The following is a 21259-nucleotide window of genomic DNA, read 5'->3' as shown; positions in this document are numbered from 1 at the left end:
GTGTCCATCTAGATAGCCTTCCGTTTAGTACGGGTTTTTCGAAGATGTACTTAACCGGGTCCATCTTGGAGTAGATCTGGACCGAGTAGCTGAGCATGTAATGCCGCTGCTTCTTTGTTGACCATACTAAGGCAAGGCATGTCTTTTCCAGTTGGGTATACCTCGTCTCGTACTCAATGAACTTTTTACTGATGTAGTAGATGGCTCGCTCCTCGTTGCCAACTGTTTGTGCTAGCATTGCTCCCATGGCTGTGTTGGTAACAGTCAGGTACAGAGATAGAGGAATCCCGGTTGAGGTGGCATGAGGACAGGAGGTTTGGATAGGATTTCCTTTATCCTGTCGAAGGCTTTCTGACAGTCGTCGTCCCAATCGGTGTGATCGGAGGCTCGAAGCTTCTTGAATATTGGTTCACAAATCATAGTGAGCTTGGTAATGAACCGGCTGATGTATTGGACCTGGCCGAGAAATCCCCGAATCTCCTTCTCGTTCCTAGGCCGAGGCATTTATTGAAGGGCTTTGATTTTGGTTGGATCAATCTCAATGCCTCTTTTGCTGACGACATGTCCCAAGAGTTTTTCGGAGGTGACCCCGAACGCACACTTCTGAGGATTTAGTCTCATATTATATTTCCGCAGACGAGCGAAGAATTTCCGGAGGGCAATGATGTGGCCGTCCCGTTATTTTGATTTGACAATCATGTCATCGACATACACCTCTACCTCCTTGTGCATCATATCATGTAGGAGAGTGGTAGCGGTTCTCTGATAGGTTGCTCCGGCGTTGATAAGGCCGAAAGGCATGACCGTGTAGCAATATGTACCCCATTGTGTAGTGAACGCAGTCTTGTGCATGTCTTCTTCAGCCATTTTAATCTGGTTGTACCCAGCATACCCATCCATAAATGACAGGAGAGCATGCTCGGCAGTATTGTCTACCAGAATGTCAACATGTGGCAAAGGGAAGTCGTCCTTTGGACTCGCCTTGTTCAGATCCCTGAAGTCGACGCAAACCCGAATTCTTCCGTGTTTCTTCGGTACCGGCATAATGTTGGCCACCCAATCCGAGTATTCAGACACTTTGATGAACCCAACCTTGAACTGTTTGTCCACTTCTTCCTTGATTTTTAGGGCCCACTCAGGACGCATCCGGCGTAGCTTCTGTTTTACAGGTTTAGCCCCGGGTTTAATGGGTATCCAGTGCTCTGCAATTTCTCTGTCAATCCCAAGCTGAAGGAAATGTAGATCTATATACATACTAACATACTCATATATGTTAAACTAATTTGTCATAAAATTAATAAAGGTCTTATACATGCAAACATTAATTAAAGAGATGGAAAAATCTATTTCTCACCATGTGATTTTCGGATTTTTGGGCACTAGTAAGGTCACCTACCTTACTTAGTTCTTGAGCTTTCCTTATGGATGAACAAGATTCAAGTATAGAATCCCTCCCAAAAGCATATACCCAAGGAATACTCATAATAACTAATATTATTTAGATCTAGTAATAATATTAGTTTTACAATAAAATTGACACAATATAAATTGTATTTTCACTCTTGAAAATTTCGGTCAAGAGGGAGTATTTTTGTGGTTTATTTCTCTAGAAATCTCATAAGATGTAGAGAATATCAACTTTCTTACACTAGAAAATTATGTAGTGAAAAGAATGAATGAATTGATAATGAAAAAGAAAAAGCTCTTCTCTTTCTTGTGGGATGGCCGAAATTTTGCTTGGGTAGGTTGCCCAACACTTTTCATTTGTGCTCTTCACAAGAGACTAGGCATGCAAGCCTACTACCTAGTGTTATGATTGTGTTTTCATTTAAAATAAACAACACAATATAAACTATGTACACACCCCTTTATTTTCGGTTTTGGGCATAAAATGGAGAATCCATTTTATTTTGTCATTTGTCAAATTTGTCACATGTAACATGTTACATGACATGTCACAATGTAATGTATTTTTATCATATTAAAAATCAACATACTCATAAAATATGTCATTTACAAAATTGACTAGTAATTCGTAATTACTTGTACCAAAAATGTTTCCGAATTATAAACTACAACATTCTGTATTTATAATAATTTATTCATTCCGTTTCAACTGTTTCTGTAAACAATAATTTCATCTAAGTAATAAAACAATTCGATTACTTAGATCGTGTCTCATTTAATCATATTTACAATAAGACACGTAAATCATACTCACAAAATTATCCGTCAATTTTAAGCAATTTAATTAACTCGTATCGGTATACGATTAATTAAATAATCAATTAAGAGTATTTCCCTATAGGTATGACCTAAGGGGATCAATAGATCACCACCGTCGCACACGACGAAGTAATGTCAAACTCTAGTCACCAATCATTACCGATAACCGGACCAGTTGTTGTAAAATATTACATCCCACATGTATTCTTAAAATGAGATTTAATAATGATATTTAAATCATGTGATCGCACTATTGTTGAGGACACATTTCCCAACAATCTCCCACTTGTCCTCGACAAGTGTGCGTCACCAATTCTCTTGTCCTATTACTATCTCCCACTCAATGCAAGGTGTCTTTCAGGTCGTACTTGCAAGTGATCATATCGAGAGTGGTTTCCTCGATCTGGAGAATAACTGTTTGACCGGATTTATCCACTCTGGATACCTTCCGAGCGTGGCCACGCATTTCCAGTTCATTACTCCTCGAGTGGCCCTGAGATATTATTTTAACCCTGACAAGGGGGTGGACAATTCCTATCGCACTCATTCCCTTCGACTAGCCACAGCCATCATAACCCAAAATATGCCCATTTGACCCCATTTACGAAGGTCGTAGTAACACAAATCAAAGTTAATCTGAAACTGAGCCATCTTAGGTGAATAGTCTCTAGTCAAAAGAATCGACTCATTTGAATACTATAGCAGCTCTTGCCACGACCAGGCTATATAAATTTGCCAGAACTCTATAAGCGGTCATTAGGCCCGACAAAATGTTCCTAACAGTCTGCCTATGTGATCGACTAGTCATCTCACATGACTCTATGGCACTTGAACTTGCCATCAATCGCATCACACTCTAGTCACTTCGAGACGTCACCTCATACAAGTGACTATGGGCGAATACAATGCTAATCCGTGTTCACTTTAACGGGGTTCAATTGTCTCTACAACCCGTTTGGATGTAACAAAGTATAATAAAAGAGTTTTAAAGTAAAACTCGAACGACAAATGCGATTATCACATATGAATAGTCAATGCCTGATTACTATTTCATGTTCTATAATCTAATTTGATCTTGTATGTAGTTGTTCATTTCAATTCAGTTGAAATGACATGACTCATCATGTTTAGCCTTTGGGAAGGCTTTGGTTAGTAGGTTTTATCAACTTCTTGTACCTTACTCAACCTTACCACATACTCGTTTTCCTTTGTAATGTATACATTTGCATTTCAAAACTTTCTGAGTACGTGTCGAGATCCAATCAAGACATAGGCCCTCTAGCCTAAGAATAGCTCCCACTGTTTTCACAGTGTGCGGGACTCATCCTTCTTGCACATCTCATGATCACAAGTGTACTCAATTTCCGTTATAAATATCTCTCATTGTTCTTTATTGCCTAGAACGATTCTAGAAAATCTACTTCTTAATTAACATTGCCACAATGGTATCTTAACCATCCTAATGTGTTTTGATTATGGTTTTGTCGGAAACCATGCGCAATCTCAATTGTCAATTGTCACTTGTGTAACACCCTTACATAATATTGGATCATAAACACTTTGCTTTACTTCCTTAATGCTTCTGCAAGCACTTAAGGGTAATCTTTATAGCTTACTTGGTAAAGATTTCTTAAATTCGATTTTTGAAAACAATTCATCATACTTAAAGCATATGAAGTGTTATACATCATTTCTTTTTAATTGATTCGGCAGCGGAAGCAAATGAAATCAATCAAATATGTTCAATTTAATTGAACTAGTCATGAATCTTATCAACATAAGACTTCTAACTGACGCTAATATCATGTGGATTTATCTTCATAAATCCGGATATTCAAGATGTATTATAATACTCCAAAAGTCTTAAATCATTCTCAATGATCAATATGTCATCCACATATCGGACTAATTAAAAATTCCGTAACTCCCACTAAACTCCATGTATAAACACAACTTCTCGACTTATCGATAAATGTTTTATCACATGATCAAAATGTTGATTCCAACTCATTGATGTCCTACTTAAGATTCTCTCTTAAGTTTCACATTATCTTAGGATTGCAAGAATCTATAAAACTTATGACATGTATTGAATACATTCCTTCTTTTGAAGAAGCGGGTTTTAGATTCACTTGCTACGTATTTCATAACCTCATAATGAAACACAATCCTTAAGAAGATCCAAATAGACTTAAGCATTTCAATTAGTGCAAAACCCTTTGCAACCAATCTTGCTATGAAATATCTCTTTATTAGTGCAAAACTCTTTGTCACTAATCAAGCCTTTTCGTTTCGGATTTTCATGGCTCTAAGCCTTGTATTGAGTTGTGACTTTAAACACTCTTATGTAAGTCATATGTTCATTACTTTCTACAAGTAATCAACTTAAATCAAACAATTTCTTTTGTAAGTTATAAGCTCTTTACTTTCTTAAAAGTAGCATGAATTCATCATTTTTAACAAGTGACGAATTTAACCTCCTAGGTTTTAAAGAACCAACATCTTACACAAAATGTCTCATGTAGCCAAGAAAGACCAGTTTCTTGTGACATAACATTCTTTGTGGCATTCTTTGTGGCTCTTGAATAATTTCTCCCACTCTGTCTTCTAGAAATAAACTTGTATTTTAGTAAGACAACTTCACGAGCCGCAAACCCGTCGTACTCGTGATAATTGAAAAGGGAAAAAAGAGCATTTATTTCTTGTGAAAACTTACAAACATGGTACCCTTACCATTTCATATCTCATATGATTCGATTTAGTGGAAAAATAATTTAGACAAAAATGATAAAATCCCCAAAAGGATCAAGTAACTCAAAGTAACTTGATTTGAGTTCAAACCATATCGAATAGCGTTTGATTTCTTATCTAATCACACATTATTCCATAATGCGTGCTAAGAGAGATTAACTTGTGATACTCTATCACATTTCCTTTGGCTTATATCAAAGTCTTTACTTTGATAATCCCATCACGACTTAAATCGTGATTCCTTGAACTCTTTGAAATTCTTCAAAGATTTCTCTATTTACCTTATTAAGTGAACACATTAGCGTCAACTTAAATCGTTGGTAAAAGAAAATGATCAACCTATTTTGGATCAATGATTTACAACCTCGATCTCCTTTTAAACCAAAAGGCACGAGACATCTTGCTTTGAATACAAGATACGCATATACCATTAACAATCTAATGGTTTCAAGAATACTCAATAACTCTTTGCGTTCATCATTCCAAAATTTAAGGTTTAATCTTGGGTTACCAATTTGAGTCTTGCATCATCTTCATGATATATATATCATTCTAGTTTGGTTTAGAATATAATCACCTTGATGATGGGCTAGCCATACATCAAATCGTGGTGTATAGGGTCACAAAAGTGAAACCTCTTTGTATCTTCAACAAATTTATATTATTATTTAGAGTTTATGCACATAACAGTCACAATTAAGTACAACTTTAAATCCAAAAACTAGATTGAGTACACAATTACTCTATCTCTCGACATTATTTTTGCTAGTCGTCATATTCTAATCATCTTATGTGTCGAATACAATGATGAAAACCTCCACTGGTTTCTAATATTGACGAAGTGGTACTAGCAAAATTTATGTTTAATCAAATAAACATTTAAAGAAGAAGGTCCCATTAGATGTCCCACAACTAACTTGTTGATTCGTCAATAATTTGGGGTAGTTTCCTTTCTCGTGTCCAACATTTAAGACAATGGAAACTCTATCGGTTGGGATTGATAGGTTTAGTATCGTCATTCTCAACAACTTTACCTTTAACATTACCTTGTATCAATTCCATTATAATCCTTACTTCTTGAACCTCGTCCTCATCTTAACGGTTTAAGAGAATGCTCCCACTTAATTCAATGAGTCTTTGCTTTGAGAAGCAAAATTGAATTCATGAAGATTCACTCTTCATTTGTTCGTTTTAGTCTTAAAACTTTCATTGAAGTGGTTGCGTTATTTTGGTCAATTACGAATTCTTGACAAAACTAATTACCAAAACAATTTATCGCTTCAAGGTACTTAATTCATTTAAGTACATGAAAAATAATCCATTGTAAGTAGATGTGTTAGTCAAAAATCAAAAACCTGTTTGATAATGAATAACTTTAATCTATACTCTTTACAGAGATCCTTAGCAATGGTTCATTTGAGGTTTTAGAAGCAAATTCATATTTGTCTTTAGTTACGATGTTTTAATGGAGTTTTGAATCGAAATGATATCGTATATGAATTGTGGTAAAGAAATAGAACAATATAACAACGGAATAGTGGAAAACTTAACATTTATCGTTTTATAAATACTTGTAAATAACAAGTAAAGCATTTACATAGTGACCTCTACCCAACTATGATAAATGATTCCAAGATCCAAATTCATATCAACTTAGGCACGGGGTAGCCGATGCAACCTTTATCAATATAACTCGGTGGATTAACCTTTTAATCGATTCTACTTTTAGAACTCTTGGTCGATAAAATTACTCTAATGTTTATCTATAGCCTAAAACACATCAACAAGGGCACGGGGTAGCCGATGCAACCCTTATCAATAACTTTTGTTGAGTTCAATCCAAATTTCGAATAAATGTGTCCATTATCCAAACCCACATCAACTTAGGCACGGGGTAGCCGATTCAACCCTCATCAACATGAATTCGGTGGATAGACATTTATCACCCACTTCCCCTACGTAACAAGGTTTGTACCGGCCGAGTGCACTCCCTCACGAAATAGGTTTAATTTTCATGGTTTCTACTATTTGGTAAAGCTATGTCTCAATTGTTTATTTTAGCGAGAGGTCATGTCAATTTATTATCTATCACGTTTTAAGTGAACTAAAGCGGTGAACTACGATAATTATAATTGACACGGTCGATAAACTCGATAAAATGACAATGCATGTTTAGTTATGGCGATTTAGCGATGCATGTGACATAAAATAAAATGAAAGCATAAAAATAAATAAATCCTAGTATGGCCTTTCCTAAAATAGAAAAACTATTTAACTATTACAAATTCGGAAACCAACTCCATTGGTCCCTTGAACTTCGGTTGTGGCACGCATCTCGAGGTAACACCGTCTTTATGTATCGCCATTCTTGAAGAAATCCGTCTTTGGGAACTCCGGAATGAATAAAATTACATAATAAATTACATAATTTCCTATTATACATTTGTAACTTAAAAAAAAAACTATTAAATTACAAAACGGTGATACGAGATCACAATAAAAATTACAACCGAATCGATATTCCCATACATTTCGGGAAATACCAATTAAAATCTAAGGCCATACTAAGTAAAATTACATAATTCAAAATTACATAAATTAAAATTATGACAATCATAAAGAAAATGCAGCATTATAATATGTATGAACATGCTCAATTTTATGCTAAATCGCCTTTAATTAGCCAATATCGTATATTACTCGGTTTTTACGGATTTGCGTGATTTCAACATTTTATAATCACAAAAATACATAAAACTCATATTTATGCATAAGTTAATTACCCTAACCTCTTAGTACTCAAAATTTACAAACTCATCCAGCAAAACGCTTCACCAAAAATTCACAAAACCGACTCGCCATTCTTTTCAAGCAAAAGACGAGTCAAAACAACGACAAAAAATCACAAAAACCACCCAACACCATAAGGCCCACACAAGGTCCGCAAAATAAACAACAAAACTTCCCGACACAACTGGGTATTTTTCACAGCTCAAAAGGGCAACTTTACGCCAATTCGGGCACAAACAGGTCAAAAATTCAAAATACGACCACAACAAAACGACGTGATTTAACCACGTCTCAAAGTGACCTAAACTACCGTTAAGGTCCATTTCAAGACAAACCGGCTCAGTTTGAGCCCAAACAGACGCTTATTTCGTTAGCATAAGACCGTCTTACAAAGGCAAAAATTCAAATTTTGGCCACAACGCCCAACGAAGGTTTAATCTGACAAAAACGGTCTTCCCTGACTACAATGCAACCTAGTTGGGCACACAACTCGAGCAAACATACACGACATTGTGAAATAAGACGATCTTTTGTCTCATTCACGTTTTTTGCTCCTAGAGAGCGGGAATGGGGACCAAAACGCAAACTAAAAGCACCCCTATACTCCTAAACAGGTTTCTAACCTAATGCAATCATCAATTTCACTCGAAAATGGGCCAAGCAAAAACGCCCAAATCGATTTTGAAAGGGTTAGGGGTTCGCCCTAATTCAATTAACAAAAAGACAAACAAATTCAAATGGATTCAGGAGGATTTACATACCTTGAGATGACATGAAGACAATGGCATGGAAATGAGCAAATGACGAAGTCAAAAAATGGCGATTTCATGGGTTTTTTGCGGTTTTGTGTCGAGGAAGACGAAGGAATGGGGAGCTCAGCCTTCTCGCGTCTTTTTACAGAAAAAAAAAGGAGAGGCTCCTTGCCTCGCAGGACCTCTCACGCTTCATTGAGGTGCTCCCCTTCTTATTCAGTGAAGTTTTGGGCGTTGGCCCAATTTACTCACTATTTCTTTCACAAATTTTCAATGACGAAATTAAAAAGCGTCACTTTTCAAACAAAAACAAATTGTGCACTTCAAATTCGCTATTTCCACAATTTCGAACGATCGAATTAAAAACTGTCATTTTCAAATAACAAAAACAAATAGTGAAATTCAAATTCGCTATTTTCACAAATTTCAAACGACGGAATTAAAAACTGTCATTTTTTTAAATCACAGAAACAAATAGTGAAATCCAAATTCTCTATTTTCACAAATCCAAACGACGGAATTAAAAACTGTCATTTTCAAATCACAAATACAAAAAAGTGAAATTCAAATTCGCTATTTTCACAAATTTGAATCGACGGAATTAAAAACTGTCATTTTCAAATCACAAAAACAAAATAGTAAAATTCAAATCCGCTATTTTCACAAATTCCAAATTTCAAACGACGGAATTAAAAACCGTCCCTTCCTCAAAAAAAAAAACAGAATAACGAAACTCAAAGTTCATTATTTTTCACAAAGTTCAAACAAAACGGCGCTAAAAGCCGTCACACCTCCGAACGGGAAAGTGAAATTCAAATCCACTACTCCTTACAAATTTCAAATCACGGGAAGACGGAATCAAAACCGTTATCCCCCAAACACACATTAAATAGCAGTATACACATCTGCCCTTTTCTACAAACTTCCAACAAACGGCAATAAAAACCGTCACCTCTCTTCGAGATTCGAAATCACCGCCAACCACAGGAGCCAGGCTCGAGCCTATCTCTTTCCGGAACTACAAACGTCCAGCATAACCATCGAAATTCCTCAACAGGATACCGGAAGCCTCTCTACGGAGCCCGCTAACTCAACGACCTCTCAAAATAGGTCCGTCCAACACTGCTATTTCCTACAGTCAATCATTCTCAACATGGATGTCAAGCCTTAAAACGCATTCTCAACATGGCCGGCGAGCCTCAAAATGCACCACCTTCAACATGGCTGGCGAGCCTCAAAATGCCTCACCTTCAACATGGCTGGCAAGCCTCATAAAGCACCTCCAACGCGGCAGGCGAGCCCCATTGATATGAGTAATGTCGTTGTACACCAATCAAACACATTTATAATACTCAACAAACAACTAGTTAGCGGTAAGTCGAGGTCGATCCATGGGACGGTGTGCTTTGGGTTCTAAGCCTATCTATCTCAATTTATGCTAGTGTCACGATTTGGTTGGGTTTGTAGTTGTGTTCTAGGCTAATGCAAGCAATAAATTATAACAAGCAAGATGAATTAAAAGGGATGTAAACAAATGATTAAAAGTGCTAGGATATCATGGGGTCATAGGGGATTCATGGTGTTGATCATACAAACATTATCATGGGAAACATGTCATTAATGGTGTCAAACATCACAACAAGTATAAACATGATAATAGAATGAAGAAATGAACAATAAAGATTAAAGAGTAAAGGAATTGTACCAAACTTGAGATGATACAAATAATAAAGCAAAGAATAATAGAAGAAACTTGATTGATTGATGAAGGGTTGTCAATCCTCCAATAATAACCCAATAATCTTCAATTACCCAATAATAAACATGAACAATAATTAAGGAGAGATTAATGTGAGATTTGTGGAAAGATTGAGAATAATCTATTCTAATCTACTCCTAATCTAATATAAGAAAGCTTGATTTAATCTAAGGAAACTTGATTATAGTCTAATAAAACTTGATGGTTTGATTATTACAAATGGGGTATATATAGTGGGGATTAGGTGTAAGAATTAGGGTTAACTAAGGGCTTAAATGACGATTAAGTCCCTACTTAAGGAAACGCCGGTCTTTTTGGAAGGATGGGCATCTTTCTTGAAGCTTGAAGAAACGAAATTGGTCTGCCTTGGAATCCGGGCGTCTTTAGCACGGGACGGGCGGATTCGGTGGTCTGTGCTCGGGCGTCTTGGGGTGAAGACGGGCGTCTTCTGGAGCTGCTGCCTGGGCATCTTGTGGGGAGGACGGGCGTCTTCTGGAGGTTCTGCCCGGGCGTCTTCGTGGGAATCCGCTCGGATTCTTTGGAGGAATCTGGGCGTCTTTGTTGCTGGGACGCACGGGTTGTCACTTCAGGACGGGCGTCTTGTGGGTAAGCCGCTCGTCTTCTGTGACAGAATCTTATTTCTTTACTTCCTTTCTATTCTTGTGGGATTGGTCTTTAGCTCTTGCCTCCTCTTCATACTAGTCCCTCAAACATCGTCGAATAGCTTCCGAATACGCACAAAAGACGGGAATTTCCGCCTTATTACCTTCTTTCCTACAAAATATATGAAATGCGATAGAAAAGCAAATAGGAAGGTTTTGACGGATAAAATGGCCAAAGAATGTTATAATAGTATGCAAAACAGGCTCAATTAGGGGACTAAATGTGCTCAAATAATGGTCACATCAAATATCCCCAAACCGAACCTTTGCTCGTCCCGAGTAAAGAGGTGACAAAAACTAGACCTTTATTTAAACTAACCTACTAATATAGCCGATGTGAGACAATTAGCGGGTCTCACTCCGCCCCTTCAACTCACAACAAGACAACCATGAGGTAGGATGCCTTCTTGCAAGGCAAGGTGGGGCTTGCCAAAATGGCGACACATCCAAACATTAAAGCACACAAAATCAAGCAATGGATGCATCTACAAAAGAATAGCCACTTTCCTCATCTAAGCGGCGGAAATTATCTACAAGGGAAGCAATTCAAGAGTACATACTCCTTCATAGATGCAATTTCTTCAAACTACTAAGCCTAGAAGGATACCAATAAATCACCTCCAAATTGTGTCAAGCTAGGGTACCTTTTGTCCTCAATCGTTAAATGCTTTTGTCAAGAATAGACTCCCTATGGTGTTAGAAACACTGGAGGATCGCGGAATTCCCCCTCTTACCTAGACAAGAAGAATGGTCGTCCCCTCTCTACCATGCACAAAAGTGGATACGATAGATAAAGGGACCGATAGATATTTGAGTTTCACTTTGGAGTTTGCTTTTGTTTTTGTTTTTCCCCCCAATTTCTTGTGGCATATAACATTTGAGAACACTTTCTTTTGCCATTTCTTTTGATTTTTGGCATTTCAACACTTGACAACTTTCAACTTTTCTTTGTATTTCTTTTTGAACATTTTCAAAGTCACCCCATATGTAGTGAGGGTGCCTTATATTTGGAGCTTTAGGAGTCTATTTTTGCTCCTCTTTTCATTTGATGCATTTTTTTGCAAACTTTCTTTCACTTTTCTTTTCTTGAACTCAAATTTTTGAACAATTTTTGTGCCCATTCCCTTTGATGACAAAAATGTGGTAGAACATAGATGATGGATGGATGCACGGTTTCAAGGGTCACCTTGGAATAAAAGGTAGCCAAGGAGTTATCACACCACAAGGTACTCTTGACTAGGCCTTAATCCATGGGTCAAAGGATACTAGCATGACACATCCTAGGGTGTTTTACAAGTATTCTAACAAGCAAAGTCTTAAGAAGAAAAAGCATCTACTAGGGCCTATATACACTTGTCAAGCTTCCCAAGTAGACGGTTTCGCAAAATTTTTCTAACATGCAAACTACATGCCATGATGCAGCTAACATATAAACATCCTAATGCAAATGATTCTACCAACTAATATGACATATAAACTAAATGCAAGTCCTAAATTCACATTGTTATACCGCGTCAATCAAAATAAAGCCACATAGTCATTAACATAAAGAGGAAAAAGGAGATTGGAAAGATCATACCATGCGGTCTTCAATATCCTCATGTCTCGGATGTGGCGTAGTCGATCAATGTGAACAAGGATGAATAAACACAATATATACAAAACAATATATACAAGACTACACTAAAAAGGAAATGAACATGTTTTTGGACTTTTTCAATTTTTCAATTTTTTATGATTTTTGATTTTATGAAATTAAAGAACATATTTTTGGGATTTTTCTAAATTTTTCAATTTTTATGTATTTTGGAATATAAATTCCCATCACCCACTTTATTTTGGACATTGTCCTCAATGTACATGTAGGAGTAGGAATAAAAAGGAAATACATGTTTTTGGATTTTTGAATAAATGCAATGATATGAATGAATGCATGCTCTAACTAAATGCAATTCTATATGACATATATAACAAATTAATGCAATCTAAACTATATTATATGTTGCATGATTTCTAGTAAACTATGGTCACCTATGATCAAACCTCCCCAAACCGATTTAAACACTATCTCTAATGTAGAAAAGAATAGGATTGGTCATTAATGACTATGCATGAATTCTATTCTATATGCAACTATCTACATGAATCATGTGAGATATATTACAATGCAACTATACTATATGAACTAAATAATGTAAATGCAATATGAAATATAATACAAATGCAAGCTAAATGTAAATGTATATAACTAAATGCAAGTGTAAATGTAATGCAAAGTCAAAGGAAAGGGTATCTTACAAATGGTGGTTTGAGGTAGGACTCCAACAAACTCATTCCTTGTTGCCATGGTTATTGATCTTGTCCATGTTGTTTAATGCTCTCCATAACCGGTCAAAAGCTTGAGCACAATCCTCAAATAAGCATGAATACGGTTTGTTCCCATTCAAGATGAAGCTTGGCCAAGGGAGCTTGTCATTCACTCTCTCTTTCACCTTGCCCTTGGCACTTGAGTCTTTGTAATGCTTCAAACCGATAAGCCCATGATTCTTGCCAACATTAGGTATGAAGTGTGGCTTATTTTCATCCGGAGATTTCCACTCACCACCTTCTCCTTCAATTTTTGTGATGATGATAGCATTTGGGTTTTTCAATCCTTCTAAAGTCGAAGGAGAATTCTCATAACATTGATGACTGGATACCTTAGAAGTTGACATTGTGGGTGCCAAATTTCCACAAGTAGCTTCACGTGCAAGTTTCTCTTTGGGTTTTTCCACCAAGTACTCCTTGTATGATGCTTTGACCTTTTGAAGAAGGTCCACCATATCCTCTCCAACAATCATTGGCTCCATGGTAGGTGCCAAGTAGTCTTCGTGGGCAATAGGGAAGGGACATTCATCTTCATAATAAGATATCTCAAATACTTCAAGGATAGGCTCCTCAAGCAAGGTGATATCACAAGTCCATTCCTCTCCCCTATTTCAAAGGTCCTTGTAAGACACGTATTCTTCATAAGCTCCTTCCTTAGGCACGTCATCATCGCTATCTTCATACGAATCATAGATAGGGGCTTCATTCCTCTTCACCAACTCTTCTTCCACCATCTCAATATTCACATCAAAGGTCACACCCTCATACTTAAGAGTATTTGGCTTACTCAACCTCATGTCTTCCTCATCAAATACCACACTTTCATACTCACAAGAGCCCAATGAGGTTGGCTCTTCCCACTTCTCATCAAAGGTAACTCCTTCAAACTCACATTCATGGTCAATGTCTAAAGAGTGGTGAGGGGTAGTTAGTTGGGTTTTTTTTATTTGGGCAATTTGATTTTCCAACTCCTCACCTTGAGTAACAATCCCTTGAAGAACAATGTCCCTTCTTTGGTTCTCTTCTAGCATTTGTTTGAAGAAGTTTTGTTGATCTCCCATCATTTGGAGAATCACATTTTGAATGGGTTCATCTTCTTGTTGTGGGTAGGTGTGAAAGTGGTTGTATTGTGGCATTTGGAATTGGTTGTAAAGTGAGTTTTGGGTGGTTGGTTGTTGTGGGTATTGGATGTGGTGATTTTGGTGGGGAAAGTTGGGGTAGTAGTTAGGATTTTCATTGTATGAATAGTAAGGTAGGTTTGTGTTGACTTGCTCCTCAAACTCCCCATACCCATAGTCATACTCAAAAGATCCACCACATACTCCATGTACCAAGTATTGGGTCATCATCATAGCCAAGATAAAGATACAACTACAAACATGGAAACTACAAGAAAACGGTAAAAACGAACCTTGAGTAACAAGTTCCTAAAAGTTGATGCACAATTAAAATAGACAAACAAGTAATAACTTAATCACATAGCACCGTCCCCGGCAACGGCACCATTTTGATGTGGGGTGATGTCGTTGTACACCAATCAAACACATTTATAATACTCAACAAACAACTAGTTAGCGGTAAGTCGAGGTCGATCCATGGGACGGTGTGCTTTGGGTTCTAAGCCTATCTATCTCAATTTATGCTAGTGTCATGATTTGGTTGGGTTTGTAGTTGTGTTCTAGGCTAATGCAAGCAATAAAGTATAACAAGCAAGATGAATTAAAAGGGATGTAAAAAAATGATTAAAAGTGCTAGGATATCATGGGGTCTGATGCGTGCATTTTCTATAGGTATTTCGTACTTCATTTGCACGCATTTCTATGCATTTTGTGTGGTGTTTAGCTACAAATGTCCTCCGAATTGTCTACTTTGGTTTCTCTTGTATTATTTACAGGTATGAACCGGAAAGGAGTATAATCAAGCCTAAAACATATCCTTATACATGCATTTAGGAGATGAGTTGAGTCGGAGCTTGCAAACTACTATTTTGAGATGCGCAAAGAAGAAAGATAGCTAGGCGAGCAAAGGAAGAACTTCAAATTGCTAGTGCCTACTTTGGAGAGCCATATCTCGAGTTCTACAGCAGATATTCAGGTTATTCTAATTGTAGATGAAAGCTTGTCCTCTTAGCTTTGCAACGCCACCAGAATCGCTCTGTTTTCCCAAGTAACGAAGAAATGGCAGCCGTTTGAAGTTCAGTGCGCGAAGCAGGAATTAAGCACTGAGGAGTACTCGATCGAGTACTCTTTATGTTCGATCGAGAGCTTATTTGCTCGATCGAGAGCTTCTTTGCTCGATCAAGTGATTAAGGGGAAGGAAGACCTCGATCGAGTATCTATCTTACTCGATCGAGTGATTGGTTGGAGGATTTTACTCGATCGAGAGGAATTTGTCCTCGATCGAGTAGATTCCGTCATGGGCTTTGATCCCGTGACACTTTAGGTTTAATTTCGTATTAGCTTTAGTATAAATAAGAGATTAGCTTCGCTAATCAGATCATCGGTCATTATTCGTGGACTGTTATTCATTCATTCACATATTACGACATTCGTTATGGCTTTCTTTCCTCTATTCTCTGGATCTTAAATCTCTGTAACTTGTCCTTCTTCTTCTCTTTTAATTTATGTTATTTCTTGCACCCTTAAATCTCTTTTCCTTTAATTCCTTTTCATGAATAGCTAATTTGCATGCTAGGATTAGGGAATCTATAGCATAGATGGACTAATATGTTTTAGATCTGGAATTGGTATTAGTAGAATTGCCTCATAGTTGTTTTAATTGTTACATCTAGCGAATCGACCGGCCGGAGACTAGCTAGATAACTTGGGAATTTCTGACCTAGATCGAAAGATTGGAAGGGAATAGACCTAATTATGAACAATAGACTACCCTAGTGGACCGAAAGGACCTAGAGTTATTTAGGCATTAGATTACTCTAATGAGGGCAAAAGTTAAGTTAGAAGTAATCTAGGGCGAATAGAGACCGAAAGGAGATATTCACTGCCCTTCTATGAGTACCCAGACCGGACCTTAGCTATTTTTAGATTGTCATAATTTGTAGTGACCGAAATCCTAGTATCTTTCTCTCTTATTACTCTGCTCTTATTTTCTCGTACTCTTTCTCTCTTTGCTTTAGATTAGTTTTAGATTAATTACAATCAATCAACCCCGTTACTCATAGACTAAAATTAGACAGATAAATCTAATTTTGCCTCCCTGTGGAGATCGACCCTACTTATCGCTAGCTTCGTTAGTTGTACTTAGGTTTATTTTTGATCTTTGCGACGACCGGTATCAAATTTTGGCGCCGTTCCGGGGAGGGCGCAGATTTTATCTGTTTTTTTTTAGTTTATTTCTTGTCTCAGGGAACTTCAGTTCCTTGAGACCGTTGTTATGTCTTCCGTTCTCAGATTTCCGCAGGATGAGAACGAAAGCTTTGGTGCTTATATAGACAGGTTGGAGGAGTTTCTCGAACCAAGACGAGGAAGGTTTTCGGGAGAACAAATTTGTCGGTCTATCATCAAGGGAATGAATGTCCCTACGCGAGCATACCTCGAGGCTAAAGGTAAGGGGGATTTTGATGGACTCCCCACAAAAGAGGTATTAGAATTTTTTGATTGGTTTGCTGCTGAAACTGTTAAACCCAATTTCTCTCTTCATGTTGACTCAGACGAGGGGATGGGTGAGACTTTAGAGACCAATCTAGAGGATGCCATAATTTCTTACGGAGACATAGAGGAGACTTCTAGCATGGTTGACAATCCCTTCTATAGGGAAAATCTAGAACCTCTTTATGATTCTTTCACAGACAGTGAGGACGACTGGGAGGGTCTCTTTGAGAACTTCCCTACTGACGAGTCTAGCGCTAGGGGGAGTGAGGAGACAATTTTTGACTGTCTTGAGGTTAAATGGTATAGTTACGATGATATAGTAGATGAACCTATTATAGAGGACCCAATTGACCCAATTGCCTTTACCGTCCCTTGCATCTGGGATGACCCACCTTCCCCTTTAGCAGACCAGATTCCTCCGCCTCACCGTTTCTACCCGTCTGAGCATCTGAATTCTACTCGCGTTATTTTCGAGTCCAATGCTCCTGAGCTTTTTCCACTTGCGGTTAAGTACAGCTTTTATATTCCGCCCTTAGCTGGAGGGAGGAATAATTTTGTGGATATTTTTAGGAGCTGTCATAGGAAATTTGTTAGACTTAAATGTTATTACATTTTAATTTCCTATGCTATCACTGTTTTATGGTGCTACTTACAGTTTTGTGTAGCACATGCGCAGTTATTTGATCGGTTGCTGCGCGCTTTGAGTTGTTTTGATTGTGCGCATTCTTTCCCGCTGCTATTTTGTCATTTGCTGATGCGACAAGGGCTCGATCGAGTACTCTATCTACTCGATCGAGCGGTGAAGCTTCCCCTTCTGCTCGATCGACTGCCCCTATTCCTCAATCGAGTGACTCCCTTCCCAGAGTCCTCGCTCGACTGCCTATGTTCCTCGATCGACCTCTTCTCCTGCCTTTTTCTACTCGATCGACTGGGATTTTCGTCGATCGAGCGCCCTAATTCCCTCCCATGTCTGGCTCGATTTGGGGAGGTCTTTGGTACGCGCGTTCTTGTAAGTTTCTAACTCCCTCTCTTTAGTTTGCATTTCTTTTCCTTTACTCTGTACAATGGGGACATTGTACAGTTTGGTTTGGGGAGGTTATGCATCCATATCTTGTCTGCATATTGTTTTACTGCATTTCCGTTATCACGTTTCGTTTCCGTATACATTGTTTATTTAATTAAAAAAAAAACAATTCACGTTTATTTTTGTATATAGTTGAGTCGGATTGGAGTATTACCGATGATGATATTGCACTATAAATCAAATTTTTGCTATGCCTTGCGCTTTTCACCAACTGTTTAGTAAAATCAAACGATTTCTCGAATTTTGTCTTGGAAATTAATTTGTATTATTAGACTTGACTCGTAATTTTGGCAACCTACTCATATTTTCTAAGTTTTAGAGCCTATAACTGGTGACATTTATGACCGGTTTATCTAGGATTGAGAGTAGTTACTCCCCACATTTCATTGTATCGCATGTATATGAGTTTTGATTTCTTTTTGCCTGCTGATGTGACCATAATTAGCGCATATTTAGCCCCCGAATTAGCCTTGTTCCCATACTTTTTAGTGCCTATTTGGGTCATTTCTTATCTTTAGTTCTTTGTTTTGCATATTCTTTGAGATTTTGATCCCTTGGTAGGAAAGGAGTAAGAATCTTGCATTTTCATGGCAAAACGAGGCTAAATTGATTGTATTCAATGACCAAGCATCAAGAAGAGACAAGACTAGAAGGCCTTTGTACATATCATAGTAGAAGAACAATGTTGAGAAAGGATCCTTGCGTCCCCAAAGAAATCCCCAAGGAATTTATGAAGAAAAGGGAAGAAAAGAAGAAGAATTGACGCTGACCAACAATCCGAACGGATTGCAGACAATCCGCCCGTCCAGCCAGAACAATCCGAGCGTCCCTCCTTGGAATCCGCTCGGATTCCCCCTCAACAATCCGAGCGTCCCTCTCCTGAATCCGCTCGGATTGCACCGCCCAAATCCGGCCGTCCCGACTCTAATCCGCCCGGATTCCCGCACAAAGACGGATTTCATTCTTCAAGCTACGAAAAGAGAAGCCCTTCTCTCGGAAAATACCGGGTCCTCCTTGCTCAACTTAAAAGTGTAATTACTAGTTTAGCCCTTAGTTAACCCTAATGCATCCTCCCTAATTTTCACTATAAATACCCCATTAGTCTAATTAGAGGAGCATGTTCTTCTTATCAATATTTAGAGTAGTTAATATCAATCAAATCTCTCTTCAATATTGTAATCAAGTATTAATCAAGTTTTAATCCAAGTTTTAGTTCTTTAATCTCTCTCTTGTTCTTCCTTTATTTTGGGTAATTAGAAGATTATTGGGTTTATTGGGAGATTGACAACCTTCCATCAATCATCAAGTTCTTCTATTATTCTTTGCATTATTATTTTGGAATCATTAGTAGGTATAATCTCTTAATCCCTTTTTAATTATTGCTAATTACTTTCATTTATTCATCATGTTTAGCTTTGTTAGTATGATTGACAACCTTGCTAGCATGATCAACATGATAATGAGTGAGTAGTCTCTTAGCTAGGGTTTAATGGGTGATTAGGGAAACCAACATGGGGAATGATTCATGCTTAAATCAATATGCTTTCATATCTTATTTGCTTGCTTGTTTTGATCTTAATACATGCACATGTTATATTTGATGAAATGCTAAGCCTATGAATCCTTGCATTTACTATCATCTACTATCCTTTCAACAAGACTTGTAAGACATAACCCAACTCGAGTCTTGTTAGAACATGCATGTGTTGAGTAGGAAAGATTAAGTCGACTTGTAGGTGTTGTACAATCTAATCGATTCGGCTCCGGGACCCAAACTTTCCTAGGATTGTAAGATATAACCCAACTCAATCCATCACAACAATAATTGCTTGCTTATAATTTGAGAACATGTTTGTATGATCATATCCCATGATTCCCCTATGAACCCATGACACCCTAGTGCCTTTAATCAATTGTTTACACCCCTTATTTTATTCATCTTGCTAGTTTATTTTCATTGTTATTTTAGTTTAGTGACCTTCTACACCAACCCAATTTGTGACACCCCTAGACACTACTAGTTACAATAGAATTCTCATTTCAATACCCGTCCCTTGGGATCCGACCTTTACTTGCCTCTTTACTAATTGTAGAGTTGTTTGTGAAGTATAAATTGTGTTTTGTATCGACCATTGACCAACGACCACATATACTTAATTGTGAACACGAAATGGCCTCGATCAAAAATGGCGCGATTGTTGGGGACGGTGTTTAATTGATTTAAGATTTCTTTTTATTGCTATTAGTTGTGTCTTTCTTCACCTTAGGGAAGTAAAACTCCTCAAGGTTTGTTCTAATTGTTTTTGAGTTGTTTGATATTTTGCATGTCTAGAAGGTTACAAAGTGATTTGTTACCTTTTGACCGTGAAATCGAAAGAACCTTGACGAATAATAGGAGACTTGTTAGGAGGAATTTGAGAGGTGTTGGTGAAGTTGTTCAACCCACTAGTGAGTTTGTCAATCCTTTCGCAATAGAAGGAGAAGAAAACCCATTAAACAATACCACACAAAATCCACCTACAATGCCTAAATTCTCGTCACACTCTATACCCACCGAGGAGAATCTACCAAATGGTACTCCTACACCACAACATCTAACCGGAAATTTTATTGCCAAGTCCGCCTTCATCCAATTAGTTGAGAGGAGCCAATTTGGGGGATGCCTAGTGAAGACCCTCATTCTCATATGGAAACCTTTTGCGACTATTGTGATGCTATCTCTCAAACGGGCGTGACTCAAGACCAAATTAGATGGGTCTTATTTCCTTTTTCCTTAATCGGCACCGCAAAGCAATGGTTGAAGGGCCTTGATAAGGCCACCCTTGGAATAGATTCTTGGAAGAAGTTAGCTCTAGCTTTCTACAAAAATTTCTACCCACCGGAAAAGACTAACATGCTAAGAGCTCAAATTACGGGTTTTAAGCAAAGGGATGAAGAATCTTTGTATGAAGCTTGGGAGCGGTTCAAAGGTATTTGTCGCTCATGTCCTCACCATGGACTTAGCGAATGGTTTTTGGTACAACAATTTTGGAATGGTTTATATGAAGATTCAAGGAACATTCTCAATATGGGATCAAATGGAATGTTCACCGAAGTTGATGACAATCAAACATGGAACAAGATTGAGGAAATGGCGGTCCATAATTCACAATATAGTAGACCTCGCAAGGCTACTAGAGGAGGAAAGCATGAAGTGGACTCCGTTACTCAATTGGGTGCTCAACTTAGTGCTCACATTGACAAAATCAACTTGAAGT

General features: G+C 37.7%; 1 non-coding gene across 1 annotated transcript; it reads right to left on the bottom strand.

Moving 5' to 3' along the window:
• Window positions 1-20895: 20895 nt before the first annotated feature.
• Window positions 20896-21002, bottom strand: LOC141617675 (small nucleolar RNA R71). The gene has a single exon (XR_012531175.1). It is a non-coding gene; the product is annotated as a small nucleolar RNA R71 (small nucleolar RNA).
• Window positions 21003-21259: the final 257 nt, after the last annotated feature.

Source organism: Silene latifolia, chromosome 1, assembly GCF_048544455.1.
Source record: "Silene latifolia isolate original U9 population chromosome 1, ASM4854445v1, whole genome shotgun sequence".
Taxonomy (NCBI): Eukaryota; Viridiplantae; Streptophyta; class Magnoliopsida; order Caryophyllales; family Caryophyllaceae; genus Silene; species Silene latifolia.
This window is presented reverse-complemented; position numbering and strand designations above follow the sequence as displayed.